The sequence below is a fragment of the Lepisosteus oculatus genome, unplaced genomic scaffold (assembly GCF_040954835.1).
Source record: "Lepisosteus oculatus isolate fLepOcu1 unplaced genomic scaffold, fLepOcu1.hap2 HAP2_SCAFFOLD_93, whole genome shotgun sequence".
In the NCBI taxonomy this organism is placed as follows: Eukaryota; Metazoa; Chordata; class Actinopteri; order Semionotiformes; family Lepisosteidae; genus Lepisosteus; species Lepisosteus oculatus.
Genome location: NW_027168429.1, coordinates 233211 through 253310, shown reverse-complemented (window position 1 = coordinate 253310; position 20100 = coordinate 233211). Strand labels below are relative to the sequence as shown.

General features: G+C 46.9%; 6 non-coding genes and 1 pseudogene across 6 annotated transcripts; 3 read left to right on the top strand and 4 right to left on the bottom strand.

The window, feature by feature from the left end:
* Positions 1 to 2490: 2490 nt before the first annotated feature.
* LOC138236670 (U4 spliceosomal RNA) lies at positions 2491 to 2632 on the bottom strand. Its single transcript, XR_011188743.1, has one exon. It is a non-coding gene; the product is annotated as a U4 spliceosomal RNA (small nuclear RNA).
* Positions 2633 to 4169: 1537 nt separating this feature from the next.
* Positions 4170 to 4311, bottom strand: LOC138236752 (U4 spliceosomal RNA). Its single transcript, XR_011188818.1, has one exon. It is a non-coding gene; the product is annotated as a U4 spliceosomal RNA (small nuclear RNA).
* A 653-nt stretch (positions 4312 to 4964) lies between these two features.
* On the top strand, positions 4965 to 5036 carry trnag-ucc (transfer RNA glycine (anticodon UCC)). Its single transcript has one exon. It is a non-coding gene; the product is annotated as a tRNA-Gly (tRNA).
* Positions 5037 to 8048: 3012 nt separating this feature from the next.
* LOC138236711 (U5 spliceosomal RNA) lies at positions 8049 to 8159 on the top strand (annotated as a pseudogene).
* Positions 8160 to 17031: 8872 nt separating this feature from the next.
* On the bottom strand, positions 17032 to 17104 carry trnar-acg (transfer RNA arginine (anticodon ACG)). The gene has a single exon. It is a non-coding gene; the product is annotated as a tRNA-Arg (tRNA).
* A 1166-nt stretch (positions 17105 to 18270) lies between these two features.
* On the bottom strand, positions 18271 to 18344 carry trnat-agu (transfer RNA threonine (anticodon AGU)). The gene has a single exon. It is a non-coding gene; the product is annotated as a tRNA-Thr (tRNA).
* Positions 18345 to 19698: 1354 nt separating this feature from the next.
* Positions 19699 to 19770, top strand: trnad-guc (transfer RNA aspartic acid (anticodon GUC)). Its single transcript has one exon. It is a non-coding gene; the product is annotated as a tRNA-Asp (tRNA).
* Positions 19771 to 20100: the final 330 nt, after the last annotated feature.

Here is a 20100-nt window from a genome sequence, read left to right as displayed (position 1 = left end):
AGAAACTAATGGATGTTTTTTCACCTTAAAAAAAATATGGTGATGCAGTTTAATAAAAGTTCTTTTTTGAGCGATGTGCATTCTCTAAGCTACCAAGCACTTTTGTGCCAATGAACTCTGGTGCCATGTAGTGTCTAGTAATGTTACAACTTTTGCGTTGTATGTAATTTAGTCACAATATGGCAGCAGAGTTTATTTGCACAATAACTGGACAGTTCATGGCAAAGATGAATTCTAAGTGCTCACTTTGGTTAGCACTTGATTTAGAATGAATCTTTGTTATTAACTCTTCAGTTAGATGTTTCTTGGGGTAGCGGTAACTTTGCAGAATCTGAATTTTTTTATTTGTGTTTGACTAGTTTGGCTATTTGTGGATTTTGTCTGACATTTTTATGAAACGTCAAGATTGCAGATGAGTTCAAATGCCTTGCGTTTAGTGAATATTATTTGTACTATATTTACATTGCATTTGGTGAAAGGAAATGAGAGAGGTGAGGTAATGTTATTGTCAAACATTTCATATAATGTTAGATAATGTTATTGTCAAATCAAAGTTGGGTTGCTTTTATGTGTAAACATTATCTATAGTCCATTAAAGATTGTTTACACTGTTTGCATCTTTTGGCACATTTACTTTCATTTGTTCCTTGTTTCATCCTATTTCACACTCAATGTTAAATCAGATCTAAAGACAACACATTAAAAGTGGTAACATCTTTACCACTTGTAATGTGTAACATCAAATGCTGTGGCATTTGAGAAAAACAAAACACCAAAACACCTAGATCCCACATTTGTAAGCAGTTTATCTTATCCAGAGAGTGCAAAGTCCCCTATTCTCCTATTCCTACTCAAGGTCCAGCCCATTGAGGACCATTTCATGTAGTCTTAAGTAAAGGTCACTGATTTCAAACACATCATCTGGCATTGCAAAGTTCTGTTCAGCCATCAGTTCAACACAAAGATGGAAGACATCCTCATCACAGGGGTAGTCCTTTACACAACAGTCTTCTCGACAGATATCGACTTTGATTTGGTCAACTGCCTGCAAATAGTTCTGTGCGCCATATAAACTAGGGGCAGCATACATCGCTGAAGGTCGTCCACTGGGAGCGCGAGGGTTGTGGGTTGGCCTTATTCTGTGATTATTCCAGGCAGTCAGCACTTCATTGAGCTCCTCCTATAGAAATCAATAGAAATCAATTGTTTTGAAATAAGGTTTGTTAAATCACTTTATGGAACTCAAAGAAGAGATCTTTAATAAGTATAATAGTATAAAACATAGTAGAATTTTATGTTTTACTATTCATATCAAAATCTGTAATGACAGGTATGTTTCATTTACCTGTATGGTGTTTTGGAAGCAAAACTGAATGAGTGATTTGTCGATGAAGGTGTCAACAAAATGCCATCTTCTCTCAGCTGTTCAAAATGGTCCATCCAAAACTGACTGCACTGTGCTCTTAGTGTAGCCCACCAGCGTTCAATTCTCTGATTCCCAGTGCTTGGGCAAAGAGTGACACATTCTGTGCTATCCTCATTCATTTCGCCCAGAAACTTTTGCATTACAGCAACGTGGGTGTTTTCGGTTCCATGATCAAGTCGTACTCTTTGTGGAAGACCATTGTTTTTATAGACAGCGTCTATAAAATAATCCGCAATAATTCATGGGTCATTATTGGTTTTGTATGCTTCTAACCAGATCATTTTTCTCGAGAAGCCATCAATGCACCCGTTGATGCATATCCCGTAAGGTTTTAATTTGTCATACCCATCAATATGCCACACATAGTTTGGTCCGCGGCTGTAATACTGCCGGCGTCTCAGGCGATTTTGCGCACGCAGATCTACTCCTCGCCCGTCCATAAGGTGCAGTAACTGACGGACAGTCTCTCTATCCGTTATTATCCCTGCCATCCAGCATTTCTGGTGCATCCACCGATAGCCATGATGTCTGCCAGAAGTCTGTAGCTGTTGGTGTATGAATGAGGCGACCTCCGCTTCATCTGTCTTGTTTCGCCTTCGCCAGAGCTGATTCTTACACAGCATTCTTTCCAAGGTCCGAAGACTCAGTTTTACATTGTGTGATTCCTCCAATAACACCAAAATTTCATGGTTTGTGTAACCACGACAAAATAAGTCCTCTATAATGGTGTCCATCTTGCAAACCGTGTAGGGATTATAACGAGCAAAACTATTGTAGACCTGCATTAATTTGATTTTTATCAGGGCACTTGACAATACAACTCCCCATGCCTTTAGATCTTGTATGATTTATGAATGATTTTAAGTCGCAATTCTGAGTTACTAAGTCGCAATTCTGAGATACTAGGTCGGAATTCTGAGATACTCCCTGGCGGAAACGGGCTTCCATAGTTCTCTGCATAACGCTGAAAGAGCTAAAGAGCGTTTCTGTTGAGATGTAACAAGCTCGTTTCTTTCTACCATGATGTCACCATGATAAAATCTATCTTTAAACACCTTGCTCAGTCTCTAACGAGACTGTCAAAAATTGCTTTCGCCGATTGTATTGCAAACCGATGGAAGTGGGGTATTGGGAAAAGTTTTCAACTAGCAATAATCGCGCCTCGGCTAAACCTCACAGGCTACGATACTGCTACTGCGCAAAGCTGACGGTTGCCAGGCAACCGCGGGGATCCTATGGAAATCATTATCAATCGTCTCATGGCATGTCGTTGCTGTAACGCTTCATATTTGTCGTCTTCTTCTTCTAGCTTGAGGTTTTGAAGAATTTCATGACAGACAAGGGCTCCGTCGGGAACAAAGGGCGTTGGGAGAAAACCGTTGCTTATTTTCAGCAGCAGAAATACAACCCTTTAAATACAAGATGACAGAACAATGACGAAGGGCATGCCGGGAGGAACTGCACTACAGAGGAAAGGGGGCGGGCACGTACAGTTCACATTCAAGCCACAAGTACTCTTCTCGGATGTTGCACAAACAAATCCTAACGTCTTGAAAGCATTGCAGCATGTTTGTGTCCCACTTCCCGTGGCTGCAGGACGACTGACACGAACGGACAAACACAATCTGTGGCGTTTAGCGTGACATAGTCTTGCAGGCATCGTGCTGTCTCACTGCAATACTATACCGCTGGAGGAAACAGTCCATCTGGCCATGAAACTCATTTGAACGTCTAGCTACAGCAACTAACAATATCATGATTTATTCAGGATGTGTGGAATCAGCACGTCCCGGAGACAGCTTCCGAAATCGTGAGCATTCTCTGGTGGTGTCCTGCAGGGTGCCTGTGGGCGTGCGTTGGTGGTATAGTGGTGAGCATAGCCGCCTTCCAAGCAGTGGACCCGCGTTCGATTCCCGTCCAACGCAGTGGCGATTGGTTTCAAATGCTGTCATGAGCCTTGGATTGTGACTAGCAAAGCGAAGCCTTTTGAAAGAGCTAAAGCACTGCATAACGGAATTGAAGGAGAATCTTACAGGGGATTCTGAGTGGTGTCTGCATACACGCAGTCCGATACGGGTGCTGAAAGCTTGAGCTACTCTCAATGTCATGCTGCCTTTCCCCGGAGTAAATCTGTTACATTGAAAGAATGCTTCTCGCAGGTTCAAAAAGGGACCCTTGTTAATTGGAGAAATCAATGATTTCGAATTAATTCTGTATGTGTTAAAAGCTGCTCATGATGTTTCCCGAGCCGAAACACAGTGCGTTTTTCCAAGCCATTTGACAAAGCCCACCCACTGAAAACTGCAGCAGATCGTGTAAAGACGTTCAACTTTGTAACTACTGCACGCAAAGGAAGCAGAATAAATTCCTCTTTTCAAACTGTCAAAGCCTTGCTTTGCGAACGCTGCAGGACATCGCACAATCTCTTTTGAACGGGGACAAACGATTTCTTATGGGGCGCAGTTAGTACAGACGTTTAAAAAGCTCCACTCATGCCGACGATGCAGCATGAAGAAGCGCAACCTAACGTTTGACAGACAAAAGCCGGGCGCCGCTACGAGCAATATGAAATCAAACTGACAGCACACGGCGTTTCGCGCTGACACAAAAGTGATCTCGACAGATGCTGTTCTCTGCATAACGCTAAAAGAGCTAAAGAGCGTTTCTGTTGAGACGTAACAAGCTCGTTTCTTTCTACCATGATGTCACCATGACCAATTCTGTCTTTAAACACCTTGCTCAGTCTCTGACGAGACTGTCAAAAATTGCTTTCGCCGATTGTATTGCAAACCGGCGGAAGCGGGGCATTGGGAAAAGTTTTCAACTAGCAATAATCGCGCCTCGGCTAAACCTCACAGGCTACGATACTGCCACTGCGCAAAGCTGACGGTTGCCAGGCAACCGCGGGGATCCTATGGAAATCGTTATCGATCGTCTCATGGCATGTCGTTGCGGTAACGCTTCATATTTGTCGTCTTCTTCTTCTTCTAGCTTGAGGTTTTGAAGAATTTCATGACAGACAAGGGCTCCGTCGGGAACAATGGGCGTTGTGAGAAAACCGTTGCTTATTTTCAGCAGCAGAAATACAACCCTTTAAATACAAGATGACAGAACAATGACGAAGGGCATGCCGGGAGGAACTCATGCACTACAGAGGAAAGGGGGCGGGCACGTACAGTTCACATTCAAGCCACAAGTACTCTTCTCGGATGTTGCACAAACAAATCCTAACGTCTTGAAAGCATTGCAGCATGTTTGTGTCCCACTTCCCGTGGCTGCAGGACGACTGAAACGAACGGACAAACACAATCTGTGGCGTTTAGCGTGACATAGTCTTGCAGGCATCGTGCTGTCTCACTGCAATACTATACCGCTGAAGGTAACAGTCCATCTGGCCATGAAACTCATTTGAACGTCTAGCTACAGCAACTAACAATATCATGATTTATTCAGGATGTGTGGAATCAGCACGTCCCGGAGACAGCTTCCGAAATCGTGAGCATTCTCTGGTGGTGTCCTGCAGAGCACCTGTGGGTGTGCGTTGGTGGTATAGTTGTGAGCATAGTTGCCTTCCAAGCAGTTGACCCGGGTTTGATTCCCGGCCAACGCAGTGGCGCTTGGTTTCAAATGCTGTCATGAGCCTTGGGTTGTGACTAGCAAAGCGAAGCCTTTTGAAAGAGCTAAAGCACTGCAAAACGGAGTTGAAGGAGAATCTTACAGGGGATTCTGAGCGGTGTCTGCATACACGCAGTCCGATACGGGTGCTGAAAGCTTGAGCTACTCTCGATGTCATGCTGCTGTTCCCCGGAGTAAATCTGTTACGTTGAAAGAATGCTTCTCGCAGGTTCAAAAAGGGACCCTTGTTAATTGGAGAAATCAATGATTTCGAATGAATTCTGTATGCGACATACACTACTGCTTGGGCACGTAACGGTGTTATATGCAAGTGCGGGACGTGAGGGTTTTCGTTTGTTCGTTTTGTTTTGCTCTGCTTTGCCTTGTTTTGCTTTCCATTGCGTTGGTAAGAGCGTAAATAAAAAGGCGATTCCTGCGATTCTATTGTAAGAGCTATTTCAAGTGCGGCGTGGTGCGGCTTTTGAAATGCTTGTGGGCATTTCTCTGTTGTTGATTCTTTTTTTGTGTGTAACAGAGTGGCATTTTCATGTCCGGACGGGGAGACTTTATCATTCCGACATGAAGCCACCCTTAAGTCCTCTGAGGCGTGTCTGTCTGCAAGGCTTGTATTTTGGAAATGTTTTTTTGAAACGGAGAATGACTTTGAAATAGGCTTCCGCCGGCGCCTCGCGATCCAGGTAAGATTGTAGCAAGAACGCAGCGGCGGCGGGGCTTTCTGTAGTCGTGGTCGAGTGGTTAAGGCGATGGACTAGAAATCCATTGGGGTTTCCCCGCGCAGGTTTGAATTCTGCCGACTACGTTGTCCACCTCCTGTCGATGTGTTCCGGCGCAAGCAAAGAAGCGTGCCTCTTTCCTATTCCTGGTGGTTTTAAAACGCCAAATCGCTTGTACCCGCTGCCTTGGAAATAAGTTCTTCATCGTCTGCGAATGGCATTTTGCAGCTGGAAGCAGATGTCGACCGTTTTTGCACAGAGCACCAAAAAAGCATCTTTTTTGAAGGCCCAGGCACTGAGCATTGGTGGAATTTTCGCCTGTCACGCGGGAGGCTCGGGTTCGATTCCCCGCCAATGCAGTGGCTTTTGCAGCGAGCGGCTCCATCACTTGCATCCCCTTGCAACTCGCAACTGAAAACCCACTGAAGCTAAGCAGGTGTGAGCCAGGTCAGTACCCGGATGAGGGTGAGCTACAGGGAAAAACAAAGCTTCCAGCTGGAAGCGGTGTTAATGGTGCCGGCGGGGGGGCGCTCACCCTGAGGTCTGTGCGGGTCCCAATGCCCCAGTATAGTGATGGAGACGCTGTGTTGTAAAAGGGCGCTGTCTTTTGGATGAGATGTAAAACCGAGGTCACAGCGCTCTGTGGTCATTAAAAATGACCACCAAAACCTTTGACAAAAGCTCTTGGTAATTGATGGTCTTCAATAATGCTTCTCCTTTAGGTACATTTTAAATCAGCTGAAAAATGCTGTGAAATGGGGGGGCACTTCAGGCCAGTGTAGGATTTGGGTTACAAGAACCATGAAACTGCACGAGAAAGCCCGTACACTGAATTACACGACTTTCTATTCAAAGGAGGGCAAAAGAAATTCCCTGAGTTCGATTTTTTTGCAGCACAGAGAGGAGCACTGTCGTGTGGCTGGTTAGCTCAGTTGGTTAGAGTGTGGCGCTAATAGCGCCAAGGTCGTGGGTTCGAACCCCCTACAGGCCAAGTCCTTTTCTCCTCTCTTACCAAATCTTTTAGGTTCCTTTCCGTGGTGAGATGGGTTGTCATGCAACGCTGCCACATAGTGCTGACAGACAAGAGTGTTGCGGGAGAAGAGAAAAGTGTTTGAAGATTTAAGAGTGTCTTAGGTGGAGCCAAAATCAAGTGTCACAAATGCAAATGGGAGGATTTCCAATGTTTAATATGGTAAAAATAAGCAGAAGTTATCTGCCGGTCCGGCACAGTCTGCCATGCTTTTGTCAGATACTGTAAAGTGGTGTCGAACTGGGTGTCGAACTGGAGCCCCACCGTTTGCATATGTGAGGCTCCAGTTATACATCGAGTGTCACATTAAATGACAAAAATGAAGAGAGTTAAAGCAGCTGGAGAGGTTTTCTTACAACTTTTGAGCTGACACAGTTTTGGAAAATGTTTCCTTCACGCTGCACTGTACCACATAGGCAGCCAATAGTCTCCAAAACAAAACAGAATTGACAGTCATATAATGTCCTTTAACCCCGGTTTTAAACGCAGCATCATGTCTGCCATCATAAGAATATGAGTCCAATATTTTAGAATACAGTCAGAATGACTTCTAACCTTACCTGTGGTGTCTTTAATCCCTATTGCTCAATGCATGGTGTACGTACTGCATACATGTGTCTTGAGAATGAAGAATGGGCCCCTGAGACAGTCATTTGCCTGTTTCACAAATGATAATATTTTACTAGAGATTCTGTTTGGGATTCAGATGTGCATTCGGACAGCAATCCCTTTCAAGAAATGATACGTTCTGGATGAGGTCAATGGTGCTGGAACACTGTATTTAGGATGTGATTGTGTGTCCCCTGCTTCAACGCAGTGATATATAGATGTGCTCCTGTAATTTATCGGTACATGCCCAGGGCAGTAAGCAGTCTGAGGATTTATTTCCAGACGGCATAGAGCAGTGAAGCAGTGAAGTAGTGCAACACACTGGATCATTATATTATTAGAATCTATTCTACTTAAATTATTACATTATACACAACTTGAGTTCATTTTAAAAATTAAAAGGTAATGAAAGGAATGCATATACATGATGGGAGCTAAAACAGAAGTTAAGAGAGAGCAAGGACGCCTACAGGAGGTATAGGACAAGCTGCAAAGGAAAAGCTACAACCCCCGACAGCTACTCACCCACCCATCCCACACAGGTACCACTCTCCAACACCTCCGCCATTAACACCTCAGGGACTGAAAGTGCTATGTGCACCATCCCCCAGGCCAGGCTGACCAGGCCAGTGCAACACACTGGATCTTTATATTATTAGAATCTTTCGCCTTTTACTAAAGATTTCCGTGGAGAGGAGCATGAATGAGTTCCATGTAATGTTTGTGCTTCCCTGCCTTCGGGTGGTTGCAGCGGGGCTGGTCAAAGAGAGAAAACAAAACTGCTCACAATCGCTCTTATTATGGTCGTCTGCTCTGCAAGTCCTCGATCTCCGCCCATCTGATTAGCGCTCTCTTCTTTTGGGGGCGGGAAGTGTCCGGCCGCAGGGGATCTTCGGACCTCGCTTTGCATAGCGGCTTCCCAGAGTGCGCCATTTCTGGCACAGTGTGGCCGGGTGTTTTCCAAGTTATCGCACAAATTGGGCAGGCCCGCAAGCCGAGAGCTGCAGGCAATGAGCCCGGAGCTGAACGGGCCCCACTGGTCTCCCACCCAAGTACTAACCAGGCCCGACCCTGCTTAGCTTCCAAGATCAGACGAGATCGGGTGTGTTCAGGGTGGTGTGGCTGTAAGCGAAAGCCCTGGCGCCTGACTCGCTACTTGAAGCTGTGTGTGGCGGGGGCTCCGTGCCCCCCGAGCGGGACTGAAGGATCATTCGTGTGCAACTCTTTGGAAAGGAGCTGCTTTCCAAATCGCATTGCGTGCCTGGATGTTGGCGAATGCGCTCCCTTGTGTTGGCTCGTCCCGCACTGGAGGAGGACAAACAATCTGCACGGAGGAGCACCAGGCAAGTCTTCGCCAGACAAAAACCTCCAGTGCACAGCACTCTGGAAACATTTCGGGCCTGTCGCGTGTTTATTTCAGCACGTAAAGCGCACCGGTCCAACACGTCGGCCGGGCGCGCGGCGCCTCTGCCCTCTTGTGGCCTTGCGGCGTCAGAGCAAGAGGCTCCTTCTCGCTGCCCTTCCGCTGTGTTGCAGGGCCCCGAGAGGGAACCCGGAGCGCGCACTTTGTGGGGGGCGGGGGACCGCGTTCGCGCTCTGCCCCCGGTCTCTTGCGCGAGTACTAAATCTCACGGACAGGGGGGCCTCGTCATTGATTGTTACAGGTGAGACGGGGATTAGGAGGAGACCCCGACTGATGGGTAAAGGGGAGCACTAACACCAGAGGGACACCCCCGGCGTCTCTTTTTGAGAGACGCCCTGGGGTTTCCTAATGGCCAAGGTGGGTCGGGACCTCGGTTTGACGCCTCGCCCGAAGGACGGCGCCTGTTTGTGCAGCAGAGTGTCGCCATCAGGAGGCTGGGGCGTAAGAGAGCCACACAGCCCGCAGGGTGAGCGCTCCCTACTGGTCCCAGTCACACCTCTTGCAGGAGCAGCAGCAACCGGAGCTTTTCCGGGGGGGAATCTCCCATCCGGGTGCCGGCCAGGCTCACACCTGCTGGGCTGCCCCGGGGGTGAGCCCAGTCGAGAGTCGCAGGGCCAGATCTAGTCACCCGGGAGAAACAATACAAGTGAAGGATTGCTCGGCTCTCGGCACTTGAAAAGACCGACAAATGTCTCGTTCCCGCCGGAGCTGAATGTACCCGCATGTGTGGTGTCGTCTTCTTCCCCCGCCCCGCTGTGTTTGCTGTATTGTCTCTGAAGCCGGCCCCCGAGACGAGACGGGCTGTTCCTGTGCCCCAATTAACACTTTACAGGTGCCATTCCCCGGCATTGTGGCCATTGTCGGTGCTCACACGCGATAAGATAAGGCGGAGGAGAGCGGGGCATGCCCAGCGGCAGACATTCAAGGAGGGGGCAGTGCGAGGTGAGGTGAGGTGCGACACGCCAGAGCCCCGACGCAGCTAATGCGGAGCACTTGTTAGACTGGCATCGAAAGGACGTGTGCGCACGGAGCGAGCCTTCCCTGCGGCGGAGCGCGGGAACTTTCTCCCCCCCTCCCGCTGCAGGAGTTGTGTGCGCTGCAGCGGTGCCGAGAGAAAAGCACAGAAGGCAGCAGGCTCTGGAGAGCAGGTAAGAGACGGAGCCTTGTGGGCAGGCGAGCAGGCCGGTTTTTTTGGAAATTGCTGAAAAGGTTTGTTCGGTGTGTGGCAGGCGCACGTCGCGAGCTTGCGTGGCGATCTGCCGGTCTGGAGTTATGCAAATGAGGCCGAATTGCATCCCGGGACATGCTGCGAATGCGCAACGGCGACTGCAGATGTGTAGGAAACGGCGCGCTCGTTTTCTCGTTTTGCCCACACTTTTGAGTGTTAGTGTGGCGTGTGAGTGTGCGAAAGAGTGGGCCCAGCAGGAGGCGGTGGCGTGCGGGGCGAGGAGGTGGCCTAGGCTGCGCGATTTGTGCTGTGGGTGCGGGCCGCTTGCAGGGGCCTGTACAACTCATACTTACCTGGCAGGGGAGATACCTTGATCAGCCTGTAGGTGGAGTAGTTGGATTGTTTTCTTGTTTTGTGGAAGCAGTGTTTGTTTTGCAGTTCACGAAATGCAAAGTTTTGGATCCCGTAAGAATGCTGTGCGTTTTGAGCTTTTGGATGACCTCTTCATGGATCGTATGCAGTTCAGCAGAAAAGTGTTGCAGAAGGAACTTGGCTTTGAACCTCGGCACTTGGATTTCATCTTCGCTCTCCCAGGTCAGAAAGCATTTGAGGTTGTTTTTGCTACCTATTCTCTGTTTGAACAATGTGTGGATGTGTTTGAGGCAAAAAGAGGGAAAGTTCCTACCCTTGAGAAGATCAACTTGCAGCCTCTGACACAGAGAGAGAGGAAAACGGTGCATGTTGTTATGTTCTCGGAAGTGGCAAAGACGGAGGACATTCACACCTGGCTTAACCAGTACTGCACCGTCCACCATGGAACTGAGGTTAGAGATGTTGACGGTATAAAAACAGGAGCAAGAAAATTTGAGGTTCGCTTGCTACCGGACAATGTAAATGGAGGCTTAAGGCACCTGCCCTCTACAATCCGGCTGGGCGCCTGCAATGGCTATGTTTTTTATGTGGGACAACCAAAGGTGTGTCGGCGCTGTGGTGCTGTGGGACACCTGGCATCGTCCTGCACTGTGAAATGCTGCAAGACCTGTGGCAAACAGGGACATTTAGCCTCTGACTGTTCAATGCTGCCAAAGTGCAATTTATGTGGCTCGGAAGGACACATTTTTAAGAACTGCCCCCACGCCTACGCCTATAAACTCAAAATGAGAAAGGATGAGGCAGTGCTTGTTTCAGCCAAACCGGCCCGAAAAAGCCAAAGCAAACAACAAGTCAAACAAAGAACCCTTGTTGGACAAAGAGTCTCAGCCTCCAGCCAGGATCAGTCCTGCTGTGGCTCCGGGGCCGGTGGAAGAGAAATCCACTACGCCCCCACAACCGCAGACTGCACCAGACAAGCACGAGGGTTTGAAAACCCCCGAGAACAGCGAGGACCCCTCCCCCACTCCTGCTCCTCAGAACGAGGGCCAGTGTGGGGCCCCCCGGTGGAGCGGGTCCAGCGACGATACCCAGGATTCAGCGGAGCTGCTTTTCTCAGACTCTGCAAGTGCTACAGATGCCCTCCTCTCCTCCATCCAGTCCATCACGGAGGATCTGCAACAGCTGGTGGGTGAGGGGGAAGAGGAGACTGGTGCATCGGCTGCACCCCTTTCCCCTCGGTGCTCCCAGGAGCTGGACTTGAGGAAAAGGAAAAATGACTCTGTTTTCTCCCCGAGCGAGGAGGAAGGAGAGAATGGCGATGGGGACAGCTGGAACCCCTCCACCCCTCCCTCTACCCCCTTCCTTGAAATGGACTCCGTGAATGCTTTTACTGCTGCCACCCTGATGAAGGCTCATTCAGAGGATGGCTGGCAGGAAATTGGTAAGAAGAAAAAGAAAAAGAAGAAGGTAACAGGTGAGACCAAAGAGAAATGTGTTTTGTAAAGACTGGTTCCACTTTCTTATGTAATATGGCTCTAAACATAATTTCTCTTAACACCAGAGGTATCAATGACAGAGTTAAATGCCAGTGTGTCTTTGATTACTCCAGCAGAGAGAGGGAGATGTGTTGATGTTGCAGGAGTGTGCTTTAGCCTATCAAGAGAGGTATAAAAGCTTTGAAGATAGGTGGGATAAAGGGCCTTCTGTTTGGTCAGGGGACAATAACAACAGAGCCTCTGGCGTGGCCATTCTTTTCAAAGGATGGGCTTTCAAATTGAAAAGTATTCAGAGGGTCATAGATGGCAGGTTGCTGTGTGTGGATGTGGAATGGGGGACTGTTAACCTGCGGCTAATCAATGTGTATTGTCCTACTGACGTGGGAGGAAGGGTGGAGCTACTCAAGGCACTCTCTCCCCTATTGTTAAGTAGCACAGACGTGATAGTGGGAGGGGATTTTAATTGTATCTTAGAGCACACAGACAGGCAGTCTAGCTCTCCGATAAAATTGGATTCCAGCTCACTGGCCCTGCAAAACTTAGTTCAAGACTTTAAACTCTCAGACACATATAGATGTATATATCCCACAACAGCAGGATATACATGGTCAGGGAGGAATAGCAGCTCCAGAATTGACTATTGCTTTGTCTCAGAGAGAGTGAAAGTTGTTGGGGTCACTCTTCAGCCTGTCTTCTTCTCAGATCATCAGGCTTTAGGGTGTAGAGTGGAACTCCAGGGCAGGACTGTCTTTGGCCCAGGCCTCTGGAAACTCAACACAAAGCTGCTAGAGAACGAGGGGGTAGTATCCCGCTACAAGGAGAAACTATCACAGTGGCTGTCCTTGCAGTGTCTGTACGGGTCAGTAGGAGAGTGGTGGGAGGAGGTGAAGATGAGGACAAAGGCCTTTTTCATGGCTGAGGGAAGGAAGGCTGCTGCCAGACGGAGAGGATTGCTAGCCAGGAAACAGACAGCTGCAGCGTCTCTACACGATGCTGCACAGTGGCTTCGATGTGCTCGAGGATATCACCCTTTTAAAAAAGGACATCCGGAGCATAGCCGAAGAAAGTAGTCGAGGAGTGCTGTTAAGAAGCAGAGTGCAGTTCTTGGAAGAAAATAAGAAGTGTACTCGCTTCTTTTTCAGGAAAGTGGTAGGCTCCAAGTCTGTCATGGAAAGTGTAGTTGATGAGGAGGGACGAGAGAGAACAGAGCCGAGTGCTATCCTCTCCTGCACCGAGGCCTTCTACTCAAGACTGTACAGCTCTACAGAGGTAAAGGATGAAGAAATTCATTTTTTTACCTCAAAGCTAGAAAACGTTTTGAGTGAAGAAGATAGGGAAGTACTTGAGAGGGATTTGACAGTAGAAGAGCTGAGACAGGCTATGGAGAGCTTACAGCAGGGGAAAACTCCGGGTGCTGACGGGCTCCCTAAAGAATTTTATTGCACCTTTTGGGATCTGCTTCAGGATCCGCTACTGCTCCTATTCGAGGAAAGCTATAAGACAGAATTGCTGCCTGACTCCTTAAGAGAAGGCACTATCTCTCTCTTGTTTAAGAAAGGAGCAAAGAATGACATAAAGAACTGGAGACCCCTCAGCCTGTTAGGCGTGGACACTAAGATCCTGTCCAAAGCCCTTTTCCTGCGCCTACAAAATGTAGTGGCCTCACTGGTAGGGAAAGAACAGACTTGTGGGATAGCAGGACGCCTGATGAGCGACAACCTGGCCTTGTTGAGGGATGTCTGTCTGTACTCAGAGGATCGCTCCCTCCCTCTGTGCATTTTAAGTGTAGACCTAGAAAAGACCTTTGACCGCCTACCGGTCAAAGGCCGGTCACGCGGTGCGTGATTGGTTGACCGACAGGGGCACTCGTGGTCCGTTGGTCTGTCGTAGAAAGACTTACTGTAAACGTCTTTACTGTGCCCGTTGTAGATATTGAATTTTACCACTGAAGGGAAATCTTAGTGCCTGAGCATAAAAAGAATAGGAGCATACTGTAACGCGTGTGAAGGCCATAAACGATATTAATTTTGGAATGTAAACATACAGTATATAGCTGGTCTTGGTACTTTAAAGAAAAAAATACACACCAGTATTCCATTTCTCCCTAAACATTGTAAGCTTCGAAGTCTTTAACTAACGTGATACCGGAGTCAACAAGCATACTTTTAGAATTTGATTAAAAGGGAATATAATATGGAATCGCGTATCTCAAGAAATTAATAACGATATAATTATATTCATGTTGCAAAAGAACTGCAACGGACATAAAAACTCCCTTGCTTTTAACAGAGCGTTCCATAATTTCTAACTACGAAAATGCCAGGTGAAAGGATTTGTAAACATATTTTGTTAAAGCAAGTCAGTTTTTTCCGCAACACATAAAATACATTTTTCCAAGAAAGTTTAGCCTTTGTCACTAATGAAACCACTAAATAAAGACATAAATATAGAAATCTTAAGATTTGTTTTATTTAATGTTGGTAGCAGGATGAACTGTCAGAGTGTATATTTTGTCGCAAAGTTGCTGCAAGATGTTAACAGTGAAAAAGGTATTTAGAAATGAGTTATTTCAAGATGAAAAAGAAAACATACACGAAACATGGTTTCATAACGACCAGAATCGGTCTTGAGATATTTTTAACTTGATTTACAGTATTTGAGAGGTATGTCTTAACACCGATACTACAGTGCTTAAGTACTGCTCACGTATATGTTTCTAGGTTTATATTATGCATTTCATACGGTCAAATTACTTTTGAGCAACTAATAAGAAGCGCGAAACGGTATGCGTTTTAGTTTCGTTTTGTGCTGGGACCCGTGGATTGATTAGAGATATCAAGTACATACAAGTCATTTTTTAAATGTTGTAGTTCGTCTTGAAAAAATGTTACGAGTACATCATCTATCAACAATTACACAGGTTCTGTTTCCATATTGCGGATTTTGGTTAGGTATTATCAAATCCAGTGGCGCTGTGTGTTAGTTTACTGAGTCCCATGTCACATGGTCTGTGATTGAAACCTGTAAAACCGGTTTAATTTGTCACAGCCAGCACTCTTCAGGTGTGAGGGTCTTCTGCTCAGAATGAAACGCTAAAATGTTTGTGTATATTCTAATGGTAGTGGGGGCAGGGTGTGTGGGAACAGGTTTGGTTGAAATTGCATTGGACATCTATGTTCTTCACACCTGAAACATTTTCTCTGAAAGCATTTTCTTCGCAATTTAACCGATCTTGTTACAGCATGTTACAGTTTACTATTATTAACCATATTAATTTTAAGTGCTTAATGTAAAATCTTGTAAAAATATATTTTCATTGTTGAAATATACATTAAGTCTGACTATCATATAATAAGTTAAATACAAAACTAAAGATAAAATAGGGTTAAATATAATTCAAAATATTTTGCTAACAATGTTAACTGTTTATGAATAATAAAATGTATTAACTAAGGAGTAGGATGGCACAGTTGTTAGTATGTTTTTTGTTTTGTTTCTTTTTCATAAATACAACAGTAGTACCTGATGTCTCAGTGGCTTTCAAAATTAAATTATGCATGCAAACCTGTGAACTAGAAAGATAACTAAGATATCCATCCATTATATTCCATAATATCCATGAAATATATGGCGCTGAAATATGTGTGACGCAGTGGTGGCCTGACACGGTGAGGTGCGCTGGCAGCTGTGTGATGCAGTGGTGGTCGGGTATGTAGAGGTGCACTGGCAGCTGTGTGTTGTGACGCAGTGGTGGCCTGACACGGTGTGGTGCCCTGGCAGCTGTGTGATGCAGTGGTGGTCGGGTATGTAGAGGTGCACTGGCAGCTGTGTGTTGTGACGCAGTGGTGGCCTGGCACGGTGAGGTGCGCTGGAAGCTGTGTGATGCAGTGGTGGTCGGGTATGTAGAGGTGCACTGGCAGCTGTGTGTTGTGACGCAGTGGTGGCCTGGCACGGTGAGGTGCGCTGGAGCTGTGTGATGCAGTGGTGGTCGGGTATGTAGAGGTGCACTGGCAGCTGTGTGTTGTGACGCAGTGGTGGCCTGGCACGGTGAGGTGCGCTGGCAGCTGTGTGATGCAGTGGTGGTCGGGTATGTAGAGGTGCACTGGCAGCTGTGTGTTGTGACGCAGTGGTGGCCTGGCACGGTGAGGTGCGCTGGCAGCTGTGTGATGCAGTGGTGGTCGGGTATGTAGAGGTGCACTGGCAGCTGTGTGTTGTGACGCAGTGGTGGCCTGGCACGGTGAGGTGCGCTGGCAGCTGTGTGATGCAGTGGTGGTCGGGTATGTAGAGGTGCACTGGCAGCTGTGTGTTGTGACGCAGTGGTGGCCTGGCACGGTGAGGTGCCCTGGCAGCTGTATGATGCAGTGGTGGCCTGGCACGGTGAGGTGCGCTTGCAGCTATGTGACGCAGTGGTGGCCTGGCACGGTGAGGTGCGCTGGCAGCTGTGTGATGCACAGCTCAGTTGGTTTTGTCCAACTGAGCAATCTTGCTTTCATAAAATATACCAACATTTTAATGACTGATGATTAACATGCTGTAATACACAGTTCAAAATTAAAGGCTCAAATGCTGTACATGAGAGGTTAAGCTCCCCCTGGCGGTTTTACAAGGCGACGCCGGATAGTTAGTCACGTGACACACGTGAACCGCGTGATACCCCGGTGGGCGTGTCGCGGTATGCCGCGAAATACCTCACCCATTTTGAATGGCTGCATCTGTACGTTCAGAATCAAACCCGCAGCTGTTGTTCGACTTTATTTCTTGACTAATTACAACTGAGTGTCGCACGAGCAGTTACGTAAACTTGTCTGGTATATTTGAACACAAATGCCGTTCTTCAATTAAAACTAACAGTACATTGTCAGGGACATTCAGTTCTATAAAAACAAGAGACAGACAAGAGAATATTTCTTCCTTTCATGTGGACTACGTGTTGACTTACTGATCGGAATAATTGAAAAGTTCGGGTTCATAGCCGATGCAGTGCGTGCTAATTAGAACAGCAACGCTGAGTTCTCAGCACCGTACTGAGCCCAGGTGTTTTTCTAAAGCTGTCAGGTGCAGTTCATTTACATGAAGGAAATCTCTTACTGGGTGCAATTACAATGCAGTAAGTAGCACAGACTACTTAGGGAGCAGCCCGATGCGTTTAAAAATGACCTGAGCCAGGTAGGAGTCGAACCTACAATCTCCTGATTCGTAATCAGACGCGTTATCCATTGCGCCACTGGACCTGGTGTGATACTGCAGGACTGTAACCCAGTGAGCTCAGCCCTGCAACTAGTAAAATATTACCCCCGGTCCATTCTTTTCCAAAAGTGAGAAACACCTGTTTTCTACATGTTGTCTGTTTTAAAACCATATCTCTTTAAACCAAACCAAGAGTTTGTCTTTTGCACTGCTATTCTGATTCATTTCGATTTCAAAGAAAAAAAAAACATTACCTTCCAAAGCATCATAAAATTGTCCCTTCTTCCAGACTCTACTTCTCTTTTGTAGTAGTACAGCAGACCATTCCAGGTGAGCAGATCACAGAGTCCGAAATGAGCTTCCTCCATCAAGCAAAGTACCTGAACATGACTCTGTCATCATAAAAGCGCCCCTGTAATAAAGAAATTAAATCCGAAATCAAGAGGGCAGTTGCCTACTGAAATACAAGAAGTCATCAATTTTAACCTGGCAACACATTAAAGGCTGCATCTATACAAGTACGATTCTAGAAATGCTCACCAGATTACGTTTTAAGAAGGAACTGTGCCTCAGGTTCCGCCGAGATCTTAACTCGGATGGCAGGATTCAGAGTCCGGAGTGCGGACTGATGGCGCACGGAGGGTCCATATACTGTGGATCCCTCAGTGATCTTCCGCGTATTCAAACCGCCAGCGTGTGACTCCCCTGTCCCCGTGACCTCATTGCTCTGCTCTCTCCTCTGTGCAGCCGAGCCCGACTCACGGTAAAGTGAAAAAAAATATGCCCTCAACGTGAGATTTAGTCTGGAGCGAGGATAGATGTTACCTTTTTATCATTGAACAGGATGTATGTGATGTGGCGACTAGGTTCAATTTTGTATCCTCTTTAAAAGATTAAGGACTGGGGTGAGCGTGATTTACCAGCTAAGAACCCGACGTGCGCACCGTTTAAGCTGCATAGACTCGGTCGTTTAACTCTTCTCCATTAGTAGGGTTAAGGTTAAAGAAAAAAACATTGCTGACTTCTTTTATTTTTTTGCCAGCCGCTAGCGCTGATTAGCAAGGTTTGTATTTCATGTTTTGCAAGTTGCATCCATTTTAAGAAAAACAAGTCGCGTTAAAGACAGGAAATGAATACTTGCATTTAATTAAGTCTAGCTGTAGGTGGTTGTCCATAATGACCAGTACTGTTCAAGAAGACAGAACAAAGAAGGCACCGCTGGGATTCGAACCCAGGATCTCCTGTTTACTAGACAGGCGCTTTAACCAACTAAGCCACAGCACCCCAGGAGTGTTGTCCTTTTGCAGCCACTTGGACACACCTTTAGAAAAACATTTTGTTAACAGGCATTCTGCCTCAGCCTAAACACCTATAGCTTGCAAAGCGCATGCTATTAGACAGGCACCTCTGCAAGACCTTAAGAGTCTCTTAAACTAGTGATAGTAAGGTGTTCCCAATGGGTGATGTTCGGCTTTCAAATCATCTCTCCGTGGAAGCACCGAGATGCAGCTGTTTAAGGCTTAGAAGCAGCTGACTGTTTCACTACCTAGCTGATCACTGTCAGTCAGGGAGCTTAGAGGTGAAAAGCCTGTCTGAGAGACAATTCGCCGTCGATCAGTTCAATATGTTCCGTACCAGCTCGGCGCACCCGAGATCATCTTGGTAGCCGTGTAGCTCAGATGAGTGAGAGCTTGTGTGTATTTACCACCGTGATTGGATGCCGGCCCTTCTCAGGTCACAGTAAACCTTCTGCTCAAAAAAAGTGAGGTAAAACCTCACTCTGCACAGTAAAACCTAAAAAAGTGAGGTTTTATTTAATCTCTGACCAAGGGAAACGTTTCATTTTTTCAAAGAAATGTTTGTTAAAAAATAAAGTCATAGTTCCATGGGATTCAATCATAGACCGTGTGACATGGAAGTCAGGAACCTAACCCACTAAAGCACTACAGAAACATTATCGACAGACAATGTACAGCGTGTACTATTCTTGTGTTGCGGTACATGAATATAATTATATCGTTATTAATTTCTAATTTATAACTTTATTAACTTTATAAATTTATTTACGTTATTAATTAATTTCATGACGCACAGACAGAGCGTGGGGAGCTGCCGCCTGCAAACACGGCTCCAGGCAGGACTCCGCTCTGCAGGAGCCGCAGAGCAGAGGAGATGGGGGCAGCTTAGCTCCTGTGCAGAGACCTGAGCTGTTGTTGCTGCGGACGCTGTCTTTTCTGCACTCGGGGTAGGAGTGAATGTTGAGTTGCCCTTAGAAATGAAGCAAAGCACTTCAACGGCACGGGTGTGTGTGTGCGCGCCCTGGTGATTCTGGGAGACAGATCGAACCTGGGCTAAAAGAGAGGGGGCTTAGCCCTCTTCCATTTGCTACTTCAAAGTTGTACAACCCATTTGTATCTGCTAGGCGGCGCAGTCGTCGTGCACAAAGAACGCTTTGAAAAGCGTCCAAAGCAAGTCATTCCGAGTTGGTCGTTTGTGTTTTCCGTTCAGACGCGAAATGCTGAAATGATCTCTCGGCTCCTCGGTTGTCATTTCTGCTCCGTAAAGGAATCACAGCACGCGTCGCCTTCCAGCATGCTGGGTCGGGACACGATGCCGGGGGTCGGAGCGTGCGATGTCTTCCTCGTTAGTATAGTGGCAAGTATCCCCGCCTGTCACGCGGGAGACCGGGGTTCGATTCCCCGATGGGGAGTAGCTTTTCTTCTACCTCCTTAGAGAAAGGACTGCCTTTCACTTCTCTGTTTTCTAACACAGCGTCGTGCACCTTTTCATTGCTCTCGCTTTCAGAGCCTCCGCACGGCACACGACTCGACATCAGGAAGCACATTGAAGTGAAAGCAGGGAGCGCTGCGACATGCACTGTGCAGATCCCACCACACTAAGAGGTGACTGGGTCTGTTCGATGCACAAAGAACGCTTTGATAAGCGTCAAAGGCAAATCATTCCGAGTTGGTCGTTTGTGTTTTCCGTTCAGACGCGAAATGCTGAAATGATCTCTCGGCTCCTCGGTTGTCATTTCTGC